Source organism: Aegilops tauschii, chromosome 3, assembly GCF_002575655.3.
Source record: "Aegilops tauschii subsp. strangulata cultivar AL8/78 chromosome 3, Aet v6.0, whole genome shotgun sequence".
Taxonomy (NCBI): domain Eukaryota; kingdom Viridiplantae; phylum Streptophyta; class Magnoliopsida; order Poales; family Poaceae; genus Aegilops; species Aegilops tauschii.
In genome coordinates, this window is record NC_053037.3 from 2,218,030 (window position 1) to 2,243,117 (window position 25,088).

The following is a 25,088-nucleotide window of genomic DNA, read 5'->3' on the forward strand; positions in this document are numbered from 1 at the left end:
TGCATGATATTTTATCAAATGCTTCCTATCCTATCATGATCTGTGGTGATTTTAACCTGATTAGGAATGAAAAAGAGAAAAGTAGTGGCTTAGTAAATTAACAAACTGCATTTCTGTTTAATGATTGGATCAACAGATGGTCCTTAATGGAGATTTCTGTCTCTAATAGGGTATTTACCTGGTCTAATAACCAGATCTCCCCTGTGTTTGCTGTGCTGGATAGAGTGTTCATTTCTGTGGACTCGGATACCCATTTCCCTTTTTCCACCTTGTCAGCCTTGCCCAGGGTGGGGAGTGATCATACTCCTTTGGTCCTGGACACTGGTGCTAGAGCCCCATCCAACCCCAAACCTTTTAGGTTTGAGAAATGGTGGCTCTCCCAACCAGACTTCCATCAAATGGTCACAGAGACTTGGAACTCCGTGTCCTCTTTCAAATCCTCAGCTGATAATTGGATGCTTAAGACTAGAGTGCTCAGAAAGAAAACTAAAGGGTGGAATATTAATAGAGAGGCAGCTTTGAAGAAAAAGAAGAGGGCACCCCTTCTGGAGTTTGACATCCTTGATGTCATGTCTGAAACCCAACAACTATCTGTGTCTGACTATGACAGAATGAAGGAGATTAAGAAAGAATTAGATGAAGTGTGAAAAAAGATGAGACTGCTCTTTGGCAGAGATCCAGGGACAGAAAATTTTTAGAGGGGGATAGGAATAATGCTTATTTCCAAGCCCTGGCTAACCACAGACATAGGAAAAACTATCTCTCTAAATTAAATAGTCCTACTGGTGTGGTCACTTCGACCAAGGAGATGCTTGAGGTTGCCACCTCGTTTTATAAAGAGTTGTTTGCTTTTGAACCTAAACCTGACATCCATTTGGATGCTGACTTTTGGTCTGAAGATGAAATGGTTAGTAATGCTGAGAGGGAGCAGCTTGAGAAACCTTTTTCTGAAGAGGAAATTAAACAAGCTGTGATGAGCTCTTATGCTAGTGGTGCTCCTGGCCCTGATGGGCTATCCTTTTTATTTTACCAAACCTTTTGGGATCTGATTAAAAAAGATTTTATGTGGATGGTTAGAGATTTTGAGAATGGTAAGCTTGATATGTATAAGTTGAATCATGCCATTATTACTCTTATTCCTAAAATTCCTATGGCTAAAGATATGAAGAACTTTAGGCCTATCAGCCTAAGCAATTGTGCTGTTAAAATCTTCTCCAAAGCTATGATTACTAGGGTCTCCCCCTTATGTGACAAGCTTATCTCCTCTAACCAAACTGCATTTATTAAGGGTAGATTCATTCTGGAAAGTGTGGTTATGGCTCATGATAGGTCATTCATGAAATTCATAGGTCTGGGTCTGCTGGGTTGATTCTTAAACTAGACTATGAGAAAGCATATGATAGGGTTAGCTGGGAATTTTTAAAAGAAATGCTTCTATCTAGAGGCTTTGGTAATAAATGGGTGGAGTGGGTGATGTCTACCATCCACCAAGGGACTTTTCAGGTTAGGATTAATGATTCTAATGGTCCCCAGTTCTCTGGGGGAAAGGCTTGAAACAGGGTGACCCTCACTCACCCCTTTTGTTCAATTTGGTAGCTGATGTTTTTTCTAAAATGCTTCATAAGGCTGCCAGTAATGGTTTAATATGTGGTCTGCTACCCCATGCCTTCCCAGGTGGGGTAGTCAGCCTACAATATGCTGATGATACCGTTCTATTCCTGGATAACTCACTAGATTATGCCAGGAATTTGAAATGGATTCTCTCCTGATTTGAAAATCTATCTGGCTTGAAGATTAATTTTCATAAAAGTGATCTGCATGCTATTAACATTTCTGAGCAATTATCTAATGATTTTGCTCAGGTTTTCTGCTGCCACCTTGGGGATTTCCCCTTCAAATATTTAGGTGTTCCCCTTCACTTTAAAAAACTTAGGAGGGAGGACCTCCAACCCATCATTGATAGGATTATCAAGAACATTTCTGGATGGTTGGGGAGATTTCTCTCATATAGGGGAAAACTGATCCTGCTTACTACCTGCATTGCCAGCATTCCTGCTTATCTAATGTCTATTGTGAAATTTCCCAAATGGGCTATTGATATGATCACCTCTCAAATGTCTCACTTCTTCTGGGGGAATATGGGTGATAACCATAAATATCACCTTGCTAACTAGGGATTGATCTCTAGGAGGAAAGAGTTTGGGGGTATGGGGGTTCCCAACCTTAGAGAATTCAACATGGCCCTTTTGGCCTCATGGGGGAAAAGATTCTATGATGACAGGGATAGTGACTGGAAGAAGATACTGACTTACAAGTATAACACTTCCAGCCCCAATTTCTTTAATACTAGGGTAACCCTAGGGTCTCCATTTATGAAAAGTCTATCATGGGCTCTTGCAGCTTCTAAAAAATGTTATAGATGGATTCCTGATGATGGTAAAAGCATTGCCTTCTAGCATGACATCTGGGTTGGGGATTGTTCTCTTAAAACTACCTTTTGGGACTTATACACCATTTGCCAACAACAAGACTCTACCCTTGCACAGGTCTGGGTGGATGGTGAATTATGCTTGACTTTTAGAAGATGTATTGGGGAAAGTACTTTAGTTAGATGGAAGGAGCTCACCAAGGTTATTGAACCAGTTTGTCTTTCTGGTTCTCCAGATCAGCCTGTTTGGATGCTGGATTCGTCTAGCAAATACTCTGTCAAATCCTTTTATAAGTTGATAAACTTTGGAGGAATAGCATCTGTAATTAAAGATGATATATGGAAAAAAAGTCCCACCTAATATCCATGTGTTTCTCTGGCTGATATACTATAATAAGAGCTTAACCAGAGATAATCTTGCCAAGCGCAGGCATGTAGATGGCATGTCCTGTGTCTTTTGCAGTGAACCTGAAACTATCCAACATTTATTCTTTGATTGTATTGTTGCTAGACACATCTGGGATCTGGTAGCTGATAGCTTTTATGTTACTGTGCCTGATTCATTTGTTCTGCTGGCTTCCTTCTGGAAGAGGAGAAAATATTTTGAAGCATTAAACATTGTTACTGCTGCTACCTTGTGGAGCTTATGGCGTTTTCGAAATGACTTTGTTTTTCAGGGGCAAAAATGGCGAAGTATATGATGTGTCCTGGACCTGTTGGGGGCAACGATCAGGCAATGGAAAATACTGTGTTCAGAGGCTTAGGGTGCGCTTCTTCTCCGATGTTTAAGGCTGTTGGACCACCGAAGAGGGGAATTGCTTAGGATCGCCTGGCACTGATACTGCGGTCAGGGGCATCACTGAGTTATGCTCTGCTAGCTTACATGTCTTTGCTTTGATCTTATAAAAAGTAGGCTGGCATGTTGCATCCCTGGCTATGTACTTCTGGCTAGACCCGCCCAAAATACTTGTAATAGGGCAGTTTAATCTCTGCTTTCTGTCTATGGCAGCTACTCTGGTTGCCGCCGAGCGCTGTTAACAGTTTATGTTGGTTGACGTTTTGCCTTGGCTTTATATAAAGTTGGGGTGGGGGGAAACCCCTTTTGGTTCAAAAAAAACACGTTTCTTCATGCATAAAATAGGGGAGTCTCGCTTAATAGTACAACCTTTGCTTAATAAAACAGGGGAGTCTTGTTTAATACTTCCTCCGTTCCTAAATATTTGTCTTTCTAGAGATTTCAATAAGTGACTACATACGAAGCAAAATGAGTGAATCTACACTCTAAAATATGTCTATATACATCCGTATGTGGTAGTCCATTTGAAATCTCTAAAAAAACAAATATTTAGAAACGGAGGGAGTACAACCTTTGCTTAATAAAACAGGGAGTCTTGTTTAATACAACCCCAGTTTAATAAACATTGCATACTTCTCCATGTACCAACTGTGTCAATTTCACGTGGATGTGCAGCACAACCCCCATTTTTTTTCTTTTCTTTTCGGTTGTTGATTCATGTCGTCGATTGCTTTTGATCCCATGGTCGCTGCATGAATTTCCCCATTGAGCTAGGAAAATATATTTGGCAATAGGTACATGCATGGCTATAACACAACTGTTGGTTCAAGCTAAATAGTGATAGTGCTACACAGTCACTCGACACTAGATTAGCGCATAATCAAACTTGATGTTAACGTTAGGCTCGAGCTCGGCTCAACCAAGCTTGGTAACCAAATGATTTAGTGTTCGAACCTCATGTTTGTCTCGAGCATTGTTCGATAAAGCTTGGCAACTAAATAAATAAATGTTCAGTCAAAAATACAATTAACACCACAAAGCTCGGCTGAGCTTGATCTCGGCTGGACCTAAACCTGATTACTGGCAGGTCAGGCTTGCCTCTTGGGCCAGGCTTGGGTATAATTTTACAGTTTGAAACGGAATTTAGGTCGGGCTTCCATGTGTGCGCACGGAAAATGTGTTCGGATCTCACGGTCCCTATTTCCCGCCTAGGTCGATGGATATCGACCAAACGCGCACCCCCTTGCAACACATGAACCATATTGGACCGGTCCAGTTCAGCTACTTTTGCTGAGTCTTCGCACGGGTTTTAGGATGGTTAACCTTCCCAGACCGATTTTTCTTCTGGCATTATTCTTTTTTTTTCATTTTCAATTTTTGTCTTATTTCTTTTTTACCTATTCTTTTTTATCATGTTTGTTTTCTATTATTTTTTCTTCTTCACATCTATTTTTTAATTCTATGATTTTTTTTGAAAATCATGCACATTTATCATTCATAGAATTCAAAATTTGTTCAACAAATGCAAATATGTTCATTAAAATTCAAAAAAAAGTTCATCATCTTTTGAAAAATATTCATGAATTTCAAAAACGATCATAGGATTCAAAAAATATCTAAAATATTTTTTTCCATTTAATTCAAAATTTCGAAATTCTGAACATTTTTTAAGTATTCACTAACTATTTTTAAAGACATAACACTTTTTCTCTAAGGATATTTTTTTGTACCCATGAACAATTTCCAAATCATACCGTTCCTACAAATGTGCGAACATTGTCACAAATTGTTTTTGAAATCATGAACAATGTTTTGGATTTGCAAATATTTTTGCCGAAACCACCAACATTTTCTGAATTTGTGAATATTTTTGCAGTTTTGTGATTATTTTTTCAAATCGGGAATATTTTTTTGAATTCATGCCCATTTTTAAAATCACAAACATTTTTTACATAATATTTTTCAAATAAACAAACTTTTTTTCCAAAATCATGAACAAAATGAAGAACTTATTTTGTATTCGTGAACATTTTTTCAGTTTCAACATTTTTTAAAATCTGGAATATTTTTATAATTCATGAATATTTTTGGAAGTCATGAACACTATTTGAACCCCCAAATGGTTTTTCAAAATGACGATCAGTTTTTGAATTCATGAACATTTTCAGAAATGCACGAACATTTTTTTAATTGAAGAAAGTTTTTCATTCATGAATATTTTGGAAATTTATTTTTATTTGAAATCCTGAGAATTTTTTTAATAAAGCAAAAAAAAACAAGGGAAAACGTAAGGAAAAAAACACGGGCATGCCACCCCCACATGAGCTGGCTCGACAAACCCGCCTGGGCAAGAGAGGGTTCACTTTCCATCATTTCCCATCGCGTGGGGTCGGGGAATAGGCGCACCCTTCGGGTCTGGCCCGGACATCATTTTGTAGCTCGAAACAAAATTTAGGCCAGACATTCTCGGGCATTATGCCGGACTCGGGCTTGTACTTTGAGATTTCGGCTTTTTTGAGTCCGGCCTACCCAACATGCCCTGACATATATGATTAAGTTTAGCTAGACCAAGTGAGTAGTTTGTAATTTTATTTTTGAGAGTAGTTGTAGAAATTTTGAAACGGACAATTTTGCTAAGTTTTCTTTATCGTTGGCATTGGGCAGACATATCTGGCTGCTGCAGCCAGATGATATGGTAGCAATTCCGTTGGTTCTTGTTAATCTATAAAGCAAATGCCTTTTTCCCTAAAAGAAGCTAGACCAAGTGAGTCGTTACTATTAAAAAATAATGTTCAGTTGTATGAAAAACAGACTCAAATATCGATCGCCGAAAACATCCTCCAAATCTAAGATTTCTACTAGTGTGTCAATCTTTGTCATACGCGGCTGTCTACTATTGCGGCAGTTAAGTGAGGTTCTGTCATCTATAGGTTCTTGTAGGTACTTGTGTTGTTTAATTCCTCGATGTTGTCCATCGTCGGAGTAACCTAGCGGTGACACAATGGCAACACGTTTGGAGGTAGCTCCAACAAGAATTTCGAATTAAACAAGTTTGAATGTAGATACAACAAGAATTTCGAGGCATGGGGGTTCTAGTCTCCCGTATGTTTAGGGTCACATTTGTCTCTAACTGATATTGATTTGATAATGTAAATATAGGTACTTTTTTCTATATACTTGATCAAAGTTTACAAAGTAGTATTTTGATAACATATTCGAGGCAACGAATGCCGATACATCTCCTCGTCGATCAGCAGAATGTACCAAGATTTTCTGTTCATAAAATTTGTTTGGAGCTTGCGGTCTCTATTTCCCGCGTAGGTTGATGGATATTGACCAAACGCGCACCCCCTTGCAATGCATGAACCGTATTGGGCCGGTCCAGTTCGGCTATTTCTCTGAGTGCTCCCCACCAGTTTTAGGAAGGTTAACCTTCCCAGACCGGTTTTGTTTGTATTTTTCTTCTGAAATTTTTTATTCATATTTGTTTTGTCTTCTTTATTTTTTTGTATTTTTGATTTTGTTCTTTTCCTTTTTTTCATGTTTCCCGTTTCTTTTCTTCTTCTTTTTTCCTTTCGAGAACATCTATTTTTGAATTCTATGACTTTTTAAAGATGTGAACATTTAATTTTCATTGAATTCAAAACTTGTTCAACAAATACAAATATGTTCCTCAAATACAAGCATGTTCATTAAAATTCAAAAAATGTTCATCATTTGTTGAAAACTATTCATGAATTTTAAAAAATGGTCATATAATTCAAAAATATATCTAATGTAAAAATTGTTCATCCAATTCAAAATTTTGAAACTGTGAACATTTTTAAGTATCCAGTAACATTTTTCGAAGATGTGAACACTTTATTATTGGCGCATATTTTTTTGTAATCATGAACATTTTTCAAATCATACCATTTCTACAAAAGCGCGAACATTTTTTCAAGTGAAGATTTTTTTTCAAAATCACGAACAATGTTTTGGATTCGCAAACATTCAACAATTTTGAATTTGTGAACTTTTTTGCAGTTTTGTGAACATATTTACAACTTTCGTGAACAATTTATCAAATCAGGAATATTTTTTGGATTCATGGCCATCTTTCAAAATCACAAATATTTATTGAATTGGCGAATATTTTTTATGTGAACAAACTTTGTTTTTCAAAAGAATGAACAAAATAAAGCACATTTTTTGTATTCGCAAATATTTTTTCAATTTGAACATTTTTTCCAAATCTGGAATATTTTTATAATTCACGAATACTTGCCAAAATCAAGAACATTATTTGAAATCCCAAATTGTTTTTCAAAATCACGAACATTCTTTGGATTCGTAATTTGTTTTGCCGAAGCCAGCAACATTTTTTGAAGCCGTGAAGATTTTTGCTGTGTCGTGAACATTTTTTAAGTAGGGAACATTTTTTGAACTCATGTTCATTTTTCAAAATCACAAACATTTTTTGAATCCACGAATATTTTTCATATGGACAATTTTTTTTCAAAATCATGAACAAAATGAAGAATTTTTTTGTACATGACAATTTTTCAATTTCAACATTCTTTTCCAATGAGGAACATTTTTATAATTCTTGAACATTTTCCAAAATCACTAACATTATTAGCACCCCCAAACAGTTTTTTTTAAATGATGATTTTTTTTGAATTCACAAACATTTTTACAAAGGCACGGATATTTTTTTAATTGTAGAAAGTGATTTTTAATTCATCAATATTTTGAAATATGATTTTTAGTTGAAATCCTGAGCATTTTTTAATAAAGCAAAAAAACAAAAACGAGGGGAAAACCCAAGACAAGAAACACCCAGGGCACCCTGCCCCGACATGAGCTGGCCCGAAAATCGCACCTGGGCGAGCGAGGGGTGCGCTTTCCCTCGCTTCCCACTGGGTGGGTCGGCAAATAGGCGCTCCCTTTGGGTCTGGCTCGGATATCATTTTGTAGCTCGAAACAAAATTTGGGCCATACTTCCATGTGTGCCCACTGTAAAATGTGTTCGGGCCGGTGTCGAGCTTGGAAAAATAAACATTCTTGGGCCTTATGCCGGACTCGGGCTTGAACTTTGGGATTTTGGCTTTTTTCAGTTCAGCCTAAAACCCTACAGGCCCTGACATATGATTAGGTGTAGCTAGACCAAGCGATTAAAACGCGTTTGAAGTTTGTAATTTTATTTTTGAGAGTGGTTGTAGAAATTTTGAAACGGACAATTTTAGTAAGTTTTTTTTATCGCTGGCGTCGGTTAGACATATCTGGCTGCTGCAGCCACATGATATTGTAACAATTCCATTGGCTCTTGTTAATCAATAAAGCAATGCCTTTTTCCCTCAAAAAAGAAGCTAGACCAAGTGAGTCCTTAACATTAATAAATCATGTTCAGTTGTATGAGAAACAGACTATCTATCGCCGAAAACCTCCTCCAAATCTAAGATTTCTACTAGTGTGTCTTTTTTTTTTGCAAACTTCTACTAGTGTGTCAGTCTCTATCATACGCGGCGGTCTAATATTGCAGCAATTAAATGAGGTTTGGTCATCTATAGGTTCTTGTAGGTACTTCAGTTGTTTAATTCCTCGATGATGTCCACCGTCGGCGTGACCTACGGTGACACAATGGCAACAAGTTTAGATGTAGCTCCAGCAAGAATTTCGAATTAAACAACAAGTTTGGATGTAGCTACAGCAAGAATTTCGAGGCATAGGGGGTTCTAGTCTCCCCTATGTTTAGGGTCACTTTTGCCTCTAATTGATATTGATTTGATGTAAATGTAGGTACTTTTTTCCTATATACTCGATCGAAGTTTACAAAGTAGTATATGGCTTTACAAATGCACTGTATTTTGACAACACATTCGAGACAACGAACGCCTATACATCTCCTCGTCGATCAGCAGAATGTACCATGCAGGATTTCGTGTTCATAAAATACTACTGTAGATTCCTACAAGCTACAAAGTTTAATTCCTGTACCAAAGAGAAGTCTCCACCGGGATCAACCGGTGTTGCGCATCCCTGCGGCGATGCCGTTGATGGTGATGAGCAGAACGCCGCGGAGCTTGCGGTTGTCGTCGTCGCGTCTTGGTGTCCGTTGTGGTTCTTGATGATATGCTCCATGTACCAGTCAATGGCCCGCAACTTCCTGATTGCCGAGCCAGCTTCTCGAAGACCCTTAACTGTCTTGAACAAGGGAACAACTCTTAACCTGCATGTTCACCAAGGACCGGACATTGATTTAAACCAATGTCGCCGCTGTAGACAAGATCAGTGCCAAAACAGTAACAGCACAAAGACACAGTGTTCTACCGCTCGTTCAGTTAAGTATTCAACTCTGTTCTTAATTTTTGCCCCTTGGTTAACTGATTTGATCATTCATTGAGGTTCAGTGATACATTGATCATACATACATTCATTAGTTGATTTGATCAGAGCTCTAAACGAAGGTGACTGAAAATTCATGGAGAAATTTGGTATTTGTGCATTGATAAGATAATTGTACTTACGTTCCACCAGGACAGGGCCGTAGTTATTTGTGCCCAAAAAAGGTTTACTGTAGAATGACTAACCCAAAGATCTTAAGACAATAGTTATTCATGAAGACTTACCAGTGAGTCATAGCATAAGATCAAAGGCTCTAAGAGTTGACCCGGTGTTTCATAATATTCTGCAGGATCAGAGTCACATGGTAGATCCTCAAGAAGATGCTCAAGCCGTCTTCGTGTCTTCATCATCTGAAAATAGAAATATACAATAAGGGCAATCAATGATAAACATTTAATTCTGTAAAAAATTCTAGTATTCGACTCGTTTACACCTAGCACTGTTGTTCAGATTGAGATTCTAATTGTATGCATGTTTCTATCAAATCTGAGCATATAAATATATAACCTCTCCATCAGGCATATAAGTATATAACCTCTGAGAGGAAAGATTTTGTGTCCTCGGGTCGCTCCCGCGAGCGACGGGGGAAAACCCTAGCCGCCGCTTCCTCTAGCTCCCCCCTTCCCTCCCCTCCCCTCGCCACCGCTGGGGCTCGCTGACGGGCAAAGCCCGGTCGGCGACGGCGGCGGCGGGGCTTCCACTCATCTTCAGTTTCCTTTTTCTTTTTTTCCTTTGATTTATTTTGTTTCTTTTTCGTTTTTCATTTTCTTTAGTTTTCTTTGTTCCTTTTGGTTTTGGTTCTACATTTTTTGTATATGTCAACAACATTTTTCTAATACACATTTAACATTTTTTGATACAAATTTACCATTTTTCTCATACATGGTCAACGTTTTCCTATACATATTTTTAATATTTTTCAAATACAAAATTAACATTTTCTATTACATGTTCAATATTTTTACTATGCACATTAAACATTTTTCAAATATTTTATTAACATTTACTAAATGCAATATTAACATTTTTAAACGCTTTGTCAACATTTTTCAAAGGCTTGACTAACATTTTAAATAAATGATAAAAAATTCATAATTTTTTAAATACATGATCAACATTTTTTCTATCACGTTCAACATTTTTCCGAATGCTTAATTAACATTTTTCAAATACTTGTTCAACAGTTTTTAAATACTTGTTCAACACTGTCCAAATACTTGTTAAACATTTTTCAAATACTTATTTACCATTTTTCAAATGATTTTTGTAGAGTGATTGTAATATATATATTGTAATTATAAAAAAGTAAACAAATAAAGCAAAAAAAACAAAAAACAGAAAAAGGAGGCTGGAGCTTCCTGCGCGGCTGACGCGAGGGTGCCCTCTGTCTCGCTTACAACGAGACATAGGGGCGCCCCAATTGCTATGTATCGGTTGTACCGAGCGATACGGTAGTAATCGCCCGTTACATTGATATATTTTGCCGGCTCATTTGGCTACGCTAGATACGCACTCAGTGTGAACCAGCAACTTGTTTAAGGAAGCTTCTGGAAGGTTCTTGACCAGTTTTGTGACAGTTCTACAAGGTTCCTAAAATGGTTTTTTTCCTTTACTAGTTTTCTGTTTATTCTTTTTTTCCTTTTTATATTTCAGTTTATTTTTTCTTTACTTTCATTTTTTATTCACAAATTTCAAAACATGTTCAAAATATTCAAAAATTGTTCTCCTTTTGAAAAAATCTTTGGAGTTTGAAATTTGTTCATGGTTTTCAAGTGGAGACAACATGGTGCAGATCCAAAGTACTATTAATCCAAACTTGGCCACTTTGGATCCATCCACTTGGATCTAATCAACATTTCTTTCACACACAGATATAATAACTCATCATGATCATAATGATATAACAATATCTAAATTATGACTGTGTCAAAACTTATATAACGGTATATAAATACACTATAAAACAAAAAAGAAATGGAATAAAGACGAATAATAGTAGCACGGGGCTGGGGCGCGCTGTTAATAATTATCAGTAGCGCCGGTGGGAGCAAATGCTACTGCTATCTGAGTTAGCAAGGGGGGGGGGGGGGTTCAGGCCCATGCTACTGCTAAAATTTAGCTGTAGTGCCCTACTAGTAGCGCGGGTACCCGTGCTACTGCTAGGCCAAAAATCCGCGCTACTGCTAGGGTTTTCCCTAGTAGTGAACCACCCAAGATTTTTTTCCAACACCATTCATCCATCATATTCAACATTGTACTATATGCATATGAATCATTCATTCAACATCCATCATATGTAGCCAACTAGTTAGAATCTCTCCAACATCCATCATATGACAATTCATTCAACTTTTTTGGTGATGAACTAGGATTCATATCAAAACTACATAGAATATCTCCAACTAGTTACTAGAGTTCATATTCAACCCCATACATCATATAGAATCAATCTAAACAAATCTAGAATCAACCAAAATTAAAATGTAGTACAAAAATAGGGTTCATTTGTACCAAATAATGCATCGAATTGAAAGCTCTTTGAATAAAACTAATTGGAGTGATTGAGAGAGCTTACTTTTCTCGTTTCAGGGCCATCTCGATGTGCAAAAACTATGAAGAAACTAAGGAGATCTGAGAGGGGGAGTGGAGTGGATGAGAGAGGGGGAAGAGCAGTTCTTCTCTGTTCTTGTGGCGCGGCTAGGAGAAGAGATGGGGTGGGTGAACCGGCCCCCGCGGCTTATAATTGCTCAGACCCTACCGCCGGAGACCCTGGCGGTAGGGTAAGTCAACCTACCGCCGGGCCCTGCGGCGGTAGGGTCGTCGGATGGAGGGGGCAGTTGCCGTTTGCTGCTGTTGACGTGGATTAGTTGCCTACCACCACTGGCCTGGGCGGTAGGCTATGCACTCCTACCGCCAACCGGCCCGGCGGTAAGAAAAAGAGCCATATCCCGAATTAGTTTCAGACTAGAGGCTGATCCTGCTAATTTTTTCGCAAAGGGTCAAAACACAAAAATAGGCCGCGACAGATCAGACACATACTCTAATACATGACCGCGCGTGCTCCTTTGTCTTCAAGCGGAAAAAGTCCAAAGCAAACCTTGAATTTGTAGGCGAAAGCTAAATCAAACCCTGAACTCTCATCCCTGAAATCAGTACACCAAACTCTCTAATCCTGGCCTATTTTGAATCTTCAGAGGACTTAGCCGGTAATTGCTGAATTGGGCCAGCCCATTAGCGTAGTCGCTCGCGCACACGCACTGCACTGGTTTTTCTTTGTTTTTTCTTTTTCTTTTTCTTTAATTCTACACAAGACTAATTTTTCTCAGTACCCAATGTACATTTTTAACACACACATTAAATACTTTTTGATAAACTTTTGATATTTTCAAATACATTATGTACATTTTTAAATTACATGTTTTACATTTTTTTAATGACAATAAACATTTTATAAAACTACAAAAACACACTTTTACATGGGTCAATATTTATAAATTTGTATACACTTTTTTCAAACACATGCTACGTATATTCTGTTACGGATATGACATTTTTTTACCACACGCAAACATTTTTTTACATTGTACACACATTTTTTGGAAATGTCACAAACACATTTTTTAAAATTCGTGAATATTCTTGAAATGTTTCAAAAAGTTTTCGCACATTAAAATTTTGTTCATGCTTCAAAAATATTTATGTTTCAAAAAGTGTTCACTTTTTCAAAGTTGGCGGTTTTTTTAAAGTATTCAAAATTTTCAAAAATGCTTGCACTTTGTAAAATGTTCGAAAATTTCAAAAAAATAAATACGTTTTCAACACTTGTTTGCCCCTAAAAACGTTTTCAAAGTTCTACGCTCTGGTTTCTGATTAAATATCTCGGGCCTCTAATTATGTCAGTCATAGTTGTCTGGTGTAGTGGTTAGCAAAATGAGTTCAACCCTACCAGATCCCAGGTTCGACTGCATGGCAGTTTTTTTGTTTCGGAATTATTACGTCGCACGTTAAGAAAAAGAAATAAAGAATTTTTACGTTGCATGTTAAGATAAAAAAAACTCGCTTCATGTCTGATGGGCCTGCCCAGTCGAGTCCATAGCCAACATTCCGAAACATTTTTTGAAAACATTATTTACGAAATTTCAAAAACATTATTTAAAAAATTCAACACAATTTTGAAAATCTGAAATATTTTTCATGCATGTGAAAAACATTTGGAATTCGGAACATTTTTTGAAAAATGTGATTTTTTTGAAATCATGAGCAATTTTGAAAAATGCGAATAGAATTTCAAAATTCCAAATAATATTTAAAAACACAAAGGGAATTTAATTTGTGCCAAAAATCGAAAACAGGAACATTTTTTAACTTTTGAGCAATTTTAGTAATGCTTGAACATTTTAAAACTTCACGAACTTGTTGTTATAGTGGGCCGGCCCAAATTCTTGTCTGTGAGAGTAGCAGGCTATCCCGGTCGGGATCGTAGTATTCTCACTGTGCCAAACAGGTCTAGGGTCCAAAATAGATCGGAATTACAAGTTCAGAGTGCCAATTTCCGGGATTCAAAGTTTAGGGTTTGATTTAGCTTTTGTCTACAACTTCAAGGTTTGTTTTGAACTTTTTCCTCTTGAAGCGCATGCTACCTCGCTCACTGTTTGTTTACGATGTGCTATGTCTGCCACCGCCAAAGCCATTGGTAGCCACACGCGCCATATAGGATTCGCCTGCCACACGCGCCATATAGGATCCTATTCGCCGCTCGCTGCGGCAAAGAGGCACGGTTTCGTACAGGCGGGTGTCCAACTGGGCTGGCCCAGGATTATAGCGAATGACAGTGCGCTGTAGCTAAAAAAGAAATACCACAGTCACGAAAATACGAACCCAGGACCTGGCACTAAACGTACCGTGGTACTACCAGCTGAGCTAGCAGTCGTTACCAATTCTACAACAGCGCCAAGCTTAAAGAATCAATCCCGCAGCGCAGATCCAAATTATACCCTGAATTTCACAAGCATTTGTATTGAAAAAACGAAGGGATTTGTGACACAAAAACAAATTGTTGATTTGCATAAAAAAACTGAAATATTTAGAAAAATCAGGAACATTTTTTTGGAACGGGAACATATTTTGAAAAATGTGAAAACAAGAACATTTTTTGAAATTTGAAACTGAACAATTTCGAAACTAAAAATGAAAACATGCACATATTTGAAAATTGCGAACAATTTTTTGCAATTTGTGAACAAAAATTTGAAACTGAACAATTTTGAAACTCCAGAAAAAAATGAAAACGTGCACATATTCGAAATTTGTGATTTGTTTTTTGAAAATGGGAACGTGTTTTGTACCACCCGAACATGTTTTGAAATTTATGTACAAAAATTTGAAACTGAACAATTTTTAAACTCCTGAAAAAATGAAAACATGCACATTTTTTAAGTTTGCAAACAATTTTTGAAAATGGGAACATGTTTTGAACCACCCGAACATTTTTTTGAAATTTATGAACAAAAATTTGAAACTGAGCAGTTTCGAAACTCAAAAATGAGAACGTGCACATTTTGATTAAATTTTTTTGAACCATTTTTAAAATTCCTGAGCATTTTCTAATTCTTGAAAAAAATACACAAACAATTTTTGAATTTGCAAGGAAATTTTCAAATAGTAATATGTTTAGAATTTTGTACAAATTTTGAAAGCGGGAACATATTTCTGAAACCGACCATTCTTTAGTTAGTGAACAAAATTTAAAAAGACGAACACTTTTTAAAAATTTAAGATAACAATTTTTGACATTCTAAAATTTTATGAAATTTCCGAACAAAAAATTGAAAACAGGAACATTTTTTGAAAGAAGGAACAAAAACTGAAATTTTCACTTTTTAGAAAAATTTCTGAAAACATTCGTTGCAAAAAGAAAAAGAGCAAGAAGAAAGAAAAAAAAGATAGAAAATATAAAGAGAAAAAACGAAAAAGGGAAGAACAGTAAAAAATAAAAGCAAAAAGAAAAACCGGTTCAAATACTTTCTAGAAGGTTCCCAAAACCGGAAAAATACCCGGCTAGGAACATTCACAGAAGGTTCCCAAAACCGGTCTACTTGGAACGCTTAACAGGCCAGCCCATGCGCGTCGTTCGCTCGATAGCCCCTGTGCGGAACCCCGACTGTTTGGCGCAGAGAGCGGCAAATAGGGTTTTCCTCCATCAATAACTGAACCAAATTGTTTTAAAATAACTGGACGGGGTTAATGGCATGTCCGGTTCAGCCCATGCTACCAATAATATATACAGCCCACGCCACCAAAAAGGGCTGGAAAATGGGCTTGGACAATTTTCTAATTGGGCTAAAGAAAACAGCCCAGTCTGCTTCTCGTAGTTCTCTCTCCAAATTGAAGGCCGAGTCAAAACTAGAAACAACGAGAGAGAGAGAGAGAGAGAGAGAGAGAGAGAGAGAGAGGGAGGGGAGAGGTTTCTCAAAAAAAAAGACGACGATAATCACGTGTGGCATCTGGGGGGATGTGCTGCACGCCCTGTGTGGCATCGACACAGGCCCACCCGCACGAGCACGTCCGGGCGCACCCCGCCACTGCCCGCACGTTCGGTGTGCGGCGGGCCTACCCGGCAGGCCCGGCCCGAAAAAGCCCGACCTGGCCCGGCCCGACGCTGCTCCCGGGCCTAGATTTTGAGCCTGATGGCCGGGCCGGGCCGGGCCCGTCGTTTTTGCGCTTTTCTGACGGGCCCGGCAGGCTTTTATGCGTTCGGGCCGGGCTTGGGCCCAAAAAACAGGACCGATGGCCGGGCCGGGCCGGGCCCGGGCCTAGGTTTTTGCCTCGGGCTTGGCTAGGACTGGCCCGAGATTTGGCCAGGTATAGTTTTTCCCCATCCTTCTTCTTCTTCTTCTTCTTCCGAGGGAGAAAACATGGCGCACGCAAAACCAGCGCCTCACCGCCCAGAAGCCCGTCGCCGGCACCTAAAAAATCGATCTTTGGATCTCGGGGGTGGTGTATTTCTGGCGCAGGCCGTGGGAGGAAAGTGGTGGGAGGAGAGGAAGGCTGGCGATGACAGGGAGGAGAGGAGAGGCCGGGGACGACGGGGAGGGGATTTGGGGGGGGGGGGGGGGAGATGGGTGACGAGGGACTGAGGGAGGGCAGCGAGTGGGTGAGGCGCTGGTGAGTGGGGGGGGGGGGGCATATCAGGAAACTTAAAAAATTCTGTAACATGAAACCCTTAAACGACCTATATTTCGGTACAGATACAGAGGGAGTACATCACTATGAAATTCAATAAAATTGAAGATACAAAGTGTACTTTAGATACTAGAACTTGACCATGGGCAGCAAGCTAGGCTAATCAACAAAGATGTGTAGAAACATATATACATACATAATGAAACATGCCGCTGCTACCAGCTCACAGTCGCCTCCCCGCCCTCCCATGATTGAATTGCTGCTAGCGACCTGCAGCAGCTCATGCACAGTCGATCGTATGCCAAATGGACGTGTCATCTCTAGTACTCGTCCACAAATTCGCAGTGCAATGTCCTTGAGCATGCAGGAGCTATATATATCGATCATATGCCTGCCAATTGTTCGTTCCATCTCGATCATTTGCTAGCTAGGTTTTGCCCTCCTCGCAAAAGTGGTTCAGAAAGAATGCTGCCTAGAGCTTGCCATTTGATTATATTCGGATCCTTACCATGCATCCTCGTGATATTGTTATTTGTCTACTGCTTCCTGCTTACAAAGGGTTTCGCCCAGATATAATTGCCTCGTAATTAAGGGTATTCACGTTATATATAGGCCACTGACGACAAGATGTTGTGAATTTTTCTTTCATAATTGATTGACTCTGAACTAGAACCAGTTCATAATGATTCTAATAGGCTTTATTATAACTGAGAAGAGCATGTTCAAATAAGCCTTAATTTGCTTATACTTATCTTAAACTCACAGTATAACCAACTGATTAAGTACGTATAACCGGCCGGGAGAGAAACTTTTGGACAAGAATGTTTTAGAGTTGCAACAAGTAAATATATCTTGATAATAATAGTAGACATGTTGAGCGGCATCATTGCATTGCATTGCATTGCAGCGCGCACTAATTAAGAGACAGCATACATACGATCCATTGCTCTAGACAACACGGCTCTATTCTATGATTTCACCGTCATCATTGCCTTCCCGCGTTGCTGTTGCTGGTTTCATCATTTCAATCTTAGTAGAAGGCCCTGCTGAATCAACAGTGCTCTTCTCCAATGCCTTCTTCATCTTAGCCTTCTGAGCCCCTGCTGCACATGCTTATTAAAGATCTCCTTCTTGTAGAAGCTTCCCATCTTTAATTTGTACACGACAGAGGAGAAGATGTGTCAATAATCACTTTGATGCTACATTTTGAGATAATAAAAGCGTGCCCTTTATCGAAGAAAAAAGAAACATTAATTTTATGATGTTGAAATATGGTCGCACCTGTGTTACAACTGCATACAGAGGCAGAGTGCAGTAGCTGCAGAGAAGCTGAATAATGACCCTGCAAGTAAGGATATATACATGGATGTATGCCCGTTGTTTTCCAATAAATAAAACCGATCGACATGCATGAGTACAAGGATATATTGGGAAAAGAAGTAGTACCCAATAACAAGCCTCGGCACAATAAAACCTACATGCCCCATGATGCACGAGTTGAATCCATACGTGGTCTGCAACAGAAATTTGATAAGATGTTTCGGCCAGTCATTTTTAGATCTTAACGAAACATAATTAATTGCAAAGATGCCTACCAGTATCCAGAAGAAGAATGCAATCTCAAAGGCATTCTGGAAGAGGATAAAGTGGATCAGGAGTAAGACAATCCTCGGCCGCCCAAACCAGAAGTGGTCATCTGATGGCTTTACAATCAAATCACCCTCGAGAGCGGAGTGCTTCTCAGCGACATCCCGGGCTAACTGAGCTATGACGTGCTCTAATTTAGTCCCAGCAGCCAACAGAAGCTGCAGCAGGGAGAAGAGAGAGTGAGTAAGGAAGTAAGTAAGCCCATCTTCCCTACTTGTTACACATTGTTCATTTTGTGCTCCATATTTCTGCAGGCTGCAGCATAAGAGGCTCACAGTGAATGTTTACAATGACAAATTGTTATATAAATTCACTTACAATAAGGGGAAGGAATGCAATCCAAAAGTATGTGTTCCAGCCTGCAGCAGATTAGCAAAATGTAGTGTAATTAAGATAGCTTCAAGAGGCGTAAATCATGAAATGCTGCTGACAAGGTTTAGAAACCATGCATTTTGCACAACAAAAGCGTAACTGTTCAAAAATATAATTCATAAGTTGGAATCCTTATATATGTCATAATTGGTTTTTCCTATTTCAAACAGGAGCATTTAGTTTTTGAAATTCCGAAACCCAGAATTGCTGCAGTACCTAGCCCATGTACTGGTTTTCAGATCCAGATTATTGGAAAATAGAGACCTCGAAGATTGCGGATTTTTCCTACACGAGCTCCAGGGACATCTCTATTTCAAAGACATTAAACAATGCACTTTCCTCCGCAAAAAAAAAAAAAAAATGCACTTCCAAGATGACAACATTGTATATTTACTCTGCATCCCTGAAACTCTGCAGATCTGTAGTGTACTCCGACATGTACACACACATAATATTTTGGAATTTTTTAACTTGCACATTCAGTCTTTCAATTCAAAAAACTAAGCCATTGGGAGACAAGCAATTATACAGAACTTACGAGTGCTATTCAGAAATGATGAACCACAACTTACCGTTTATATTCAGCAACAGAAATATCACCACGAAAACCCACAAGTACCAGCTAAAAGAAAATAGAAATTAAATTGCATGAGTTGAGCTAATAACTTTCATAGAAAACTACTAGCTTGGAACAGTATAGATATAAAAGTACAAACATGTGTATACTCTTTGGATTACCTTATGCCAACCACCACCTTAAAATCAGACTCTAAAACCCGCAGCATGTATTCATGGAAATCGAATTTCAGGTTCCCAGGGCAGTGGGCCTGCAATCCAGAAATGATCTCATGCTAACATACGAGGAAAGCACATCATGATAAAACCACGTCAACTTATTACAAGCTATGCTCTTACCATGATAAAACCAAGACGCATTGTGCTATAATCAGTTTTACTTACTGATCCGTAGAAATGCTTGAAAAAAGAATGCTGCATGGGAAATAGAAAAAGGCTAATTACCTCGCCAATACACACATATTAGCACAAGACAATTAAATATAGAGCTTGCTATGTAAGGCAAAACTACACTAAAAAGTTGCATATGGCACAGAAAACTTTACTAGTCCACGCAATTTCACAACATAAAAAAGATATATGAGAAGACCTCATGATTGCTTACCAGCCAACTCAATACTCTAGAATATTTGTCATTACCCTTAAAATTTTCCTTGACAAATTCGGAATTCTGTACAAGGGTCACCTTCTTGGGCCCTGCAGTTTATTGTGAAATTATTATCCTGTTATAAATGTATTGGCGCTAAACAATCTTGCTTTGGTTCATCAGACACATTTATTGGTTTTCAGTTTACAGGAGGAACAAACAACTGATGTTAACCCACAAGTATATCATTGGCATTGTAATACATATGAACAACAAGAAATGCTCAAATACCATTTCCTGCAGTATCTTTCTGAATAGCATCCTCCTCCCACTGTTTCCACTGATGCATCTGAGTAAACGAAGACACAAAATCAGCTTATCATAGGACGCGGTATTCCGTGGCTAATGTGCAATACATGTGACTGATAAGTGGCCGGGTTACCTTTGCACCTCCTAAAAGCATTGTCAAAGCACTGAATACAACATGTGTAATAGCCAGCACAAATATGAACACATGCAACTGATGCACAGATTCAAGGGACATCAGCTGAATTTTTCCCTGTTAAAACAAATATTAAAGTTCATATTGTTCAACTCACATGGTGAAAAACTCAACGATTTTAAACTGACGGAGTGGGAATGATAAATGGAACAGATATAAGCAATGCAGTTACTAGAAAGAGGGGGTTTCAACATGCTGGATAGACACTTGGAGCAGAGCCACTTGAATGTTATGGTACACAGTTGTGATGTCCCCACTCCTTTCCACGTGCCAGTGTCTAATGTTCCTATTGCAGAGTGAGTGGAAATGTACAGAACAAGATCGCTTCTCATCACATGCTAAGATTGACAACATGACAACAATCGCAGTCCAAGTAACTAGCTAGCTACAGATTAAGGTCATAATTTTTTTAAGTGTCTGCATATGCTAAGAAATCACAAGTTCACAACCCAATGGTACCTAATTAACTCCAATTGCACTTGTTCACAAGTCGAAAAACACAGTATGCACAAAATCAAACTAATTTGCGCTCCAATATCACCTTCTGCCTGCAGGTCTCGGCTCCCGTTGCACCCTTGCTGAGTAGCCGCCTCCCGATTCTGCCAATGATCTGGGTTGCAACTAAATGCTCCTTTGCGGGCGCCACCTCCTGTCTTTTGCATGGCAGCATATGGATTCTCCAGTCAGGAGGAATGCAGATCTCCTGGATCATCCCTTGGCACACCGTCAGCAGCAGGGAGATGAAGCCGAGAAGCATCAGCTCTGCATATCACCGATCGACGAACAGTAGGTTGATGATAAATGATGATACGCCCAACATGGATGGAAGAAAGGTACAACTCTTATCTATCTATATGCAACAGGCCAAAATTGAAAAAAATGAGAAGAGATCGAGATAAAGTGAGTTTGTAATACGTGCGCGTAGCTAGCTAGCTTTTGGACTATTTTTAGTTTTACGGGGAAACAGTTGAATTACCTTCTTTGACCTTGAGGACGGCCTCGTACAGCGGTTTCTGGTTATTGCGCTTCAACTTCTGTGCTCACAACCCGGCCGGAACAGCATGCATGTATAGGATGAGTGAATGGGATTATGGGATGAACACGTACGTACGTACCAGAAAAGAAAATCTATGGCTCAAGGTAATAGAAGCGAGCAGACGGGAAGGGTGTTACCTTGGCGAGGTAGTGCAGTCCGCGTTCGGCGGCCATGGAGATGACCACCATCACGGCACAGACAATCGCAAGGATCCATGTGGGCGTGAGCTCGAGCGTCTCATCGTCAGGGCCGCCCTCCGCCATGATCTGCGCCCTCAAGCTCAACGGAAGCGCGTACGAGAGGATGAGCTCGAACCTCGAATGAGAGAGATGTTGAAGAACAAGGGTGTGCGGCTGATGAATGCACGTAGTGTAGAGCTGGACTGGCTGGCGTCATGTGGTTTAATTATTACTCCTAGTCCTAGTACTGCAGCAGAGCAGAGCAATTGCTCTCCGTGGACGTCGTCTCCGATCGATAGGGGGCGGCCGTCGATTGATGGGGGTGTCGGGTGTTGGAGCCGTCGATTGCTTTAGCTAGCTCCTAGAGTATATGTAAGGAAGCACCAATATTCAATTCCTTCCACAGTTCGCATGTGATGCTGCTGCTGAGTTAATTCGAGTTGTTGAGTTGGCGGATCTGAGTCGTGTCCAAGATGGCGCGCATGTGACCGCTGCTACATAAGTAGTGATCGATCGTTACATACATAGCTATATTTATACATAGTTGTGGGTGTACCGAGTTACAGCTCGGTCGTACCCCAACCCAACAAAGGCGACTCTATAGTCCTCCATTGGACGTCCAGCTACCCTCTTTACTGGTGGTCTTCCAGAAAGATCTCCTCCAAGACGAGCAAGTACAACTGCGGTTTCAGCAACTCGACCCTCTTGAAGAGGGGCGATTTCATGCCTTGCAAAACCTGGAGCTTCACCGCTAAAAATTCCTTCCGGTTGACACGTACGTACGTGGTGGCAGTTTCCCCCTCTAAGTGCAGAACATTCCTTTGCTGTTAGTGCCGTCCGTGAAGTGGGTCACACTCGGGAGATGGGTATTGGCTATTTAAACCTCCCGCCACACTTGTATACATATGTTTGGACACAATGCAAGTTTGGGTGGGATTCCGACCCTCCAAAGACCCCACGGCGGCCTAACCCTGACCTGTTTGACCGGCGTCATCTAGCCCTTTGACAGGTGTCGAACGACATTCGACCAATGGACTTCTCTACTTCGTTGTGTTAGGTTAGGCAATAGGAACATGGAAAACCAAGTTTGAGCCCAAGTTATCACAAGATTCCCTTCGGTTGACCCGAAGTGGGAGTTTCCCCCTCTAAGTGCAGAACCTTTCGAAGTGGCAGCACATGTGTGTGAAAGTGGTCATACTCGGCGCATGTGTATTGGATCTTTCCACCCCAAACCACACTTATGCACATTTGCTAGGGCCACATGCAAGTTTTGAAGGGATTAAGACGTTTCGCAGCCCTGTTTCGGGTGACACCCTTGTCCGTGGGCCCCGTGTGGTCAACCCCTTTGACCAACTTCGAAAGGCGTCTGACCGATGGACTTTTTCTCCTGGTTGTGCTGGGTCAGGTCATAGACACATGGAAAAACACATTTGGACCAAACATTCAAAAATATACCCTCTAATTTACCCGTGGTGGCAGTTTTGCCTTCTAAGTACCGAATCTTTCTGAGTGGCAGCACATGTGTAAAAACATTGTTTCTGGAATCCTTGAAACTTTCTGATGCAAATAGATATAAAATTTGTCTCATTTGGCTAAGGAATAAAAAATATACAAAAAAGTTAAAACAAGAGGGGCTTTTGCAAATTTGAAGCAAACATGATGTTAGTTTGTTCAAATGTGAAAACATAGTATACCAACATAATCTTTTTAATATTCTGATCCAAAAATATATAAAATTTGTCAAAATCAATGCAAGTATGAATTACTTGTGATGCTGACAACGTATGAGGACCTATTTCCAAAAGTACACGAGGTTGCATTTTTAACTTATTCAGAAAAAGAAACAACGTGGATATCATAATCTATGAAAAAGTCTACCCCAAATTGATATATAATTTGTATATGTTTAAGTTTAGATTAGTCAAATATGAATTAATAAAATTCAAACAATTTTAAAAGGTTTAAAAAGAAAAATATTTAAAATTGAAAATAAAATAGGAAAATACTTTGCCGACGGCCATCGTTAGGGCCGGCAGCATAGATATAACATCGGCAGCCTTCCGTCAGCCAACAGACCACCAGCTCCACATGTGAGGCCATATGCCAACGACCAGATGTTTGCCGACGGTAGCCCTCAACATAGTCGGAAAAAAGTGGCGCCATTGTTGATGCAAAAACTAGATCGAGACTCCTTGAATGACGTCGTAGGAAAGCTCTTGGTCATGATATCTACAAATTGTTGGGATGTGGGTACGTGTTGAACACGTATATGACCAAGAGCCACCTGTTCCCGAATAAAATGAATATCAAACTCGATGTGCTTGGTACGACGCTGATTGACCAGGTTGGTGGAGAAATAGAAGGCAGAGACGTTATCATAGTACACCACTGTGGCCTTGTCGATAGGGCACGAAAGCTCAAGTAGAACCTGGCGAAGCCATAAGCACTCAGCGACGACATTAGCCACTGCACGATACTCAGTCTCAACACTGGACGGGAGACCATGGGCTGCCGCTTGTATGACCACGAAATCAGTGATGGACCAAGGAGAACACGATATCCCGAAGTGGAACGTCGTGTATCAGGGCAGCCTACCCAGTCAGCGTCGGAGTAGGCAGTGATGTCAGTGGCGGTGGAGGCGTGTAACATGATGCCGAGATCCATGGTGCCGTGTGTTGGGAATCGTAGCATAATTTTAAAATTTTCCTACGCTCACCAAGATGCATCTATGGAGTATACTAGCAACGAGGGAAGGGGGTGCATCTACATACCCTTGTAGATCGCGAGCGGAAGCGTTCCAATGAACGTGGATGACGGAGTCGTACTCGCCGTGATTCAAATCACCGATGACCGAGTGCCGAACGGACGGCACCTCCGCGTTCAACACACGTACAGTGCAGCAACGTCTCCTCCTTCTTGATCCAGCAAGGGGGAAGGAGAGGTTGATGGAGATCCAGCAGCACGACGGCGTGGTGGTGGATGTAGCGGGATCTCGACAGGGCTTCGACAAGCTTCTGCGAGAGGGAGAGGTGTTGCAGGGGGAGAGGGAGGCGCCAGGGGCTGGTGTGTTGCTGCCCTCCCTCCCCCCCACTATTTATAGGACCCCTGGGGGGGCGCCAGCCCTTGGGAGATCAGATCTCCAAGGGGGGCGGCGGCCAAGGGGGGGGGGAAGGGGGTGGCTTCCCCCACAAGCCAAAGGGGGGCGCCCCCCACCCCTAGGGTTTCCAACCCTAGGCGCAGGGGGAGGCCCAAGGGAGGCGCCCCAGCCCACTAAGGGCTGGTTCCCTTCCCTCTTCAGCCCATGGGGCCCTCCGGGATAGGTGGCCCCACCCGGTGGACCCCCGGGACCGTTCCGGTGGTCCCGGTACAATACCGATAACCCCCGAAACTTTCCCGG

The 25,088-nt window shown here is 40.3% G+C and overlaps 1 pseudogene; it reads right to left on the bottom strand.

Annotated features, from left to right (window-relative positions):
* Positions 1-17,430: 17,430 nt before the first annotated feature.
* LOC109776143 (MLO-like protein 1) lies at positions 17,431-21,825 on the bottom strand (annotated as a pseudogene).
* Between the last annotated feature and the right edge of the window lie 3,263 nt (positions 21,826-25,088).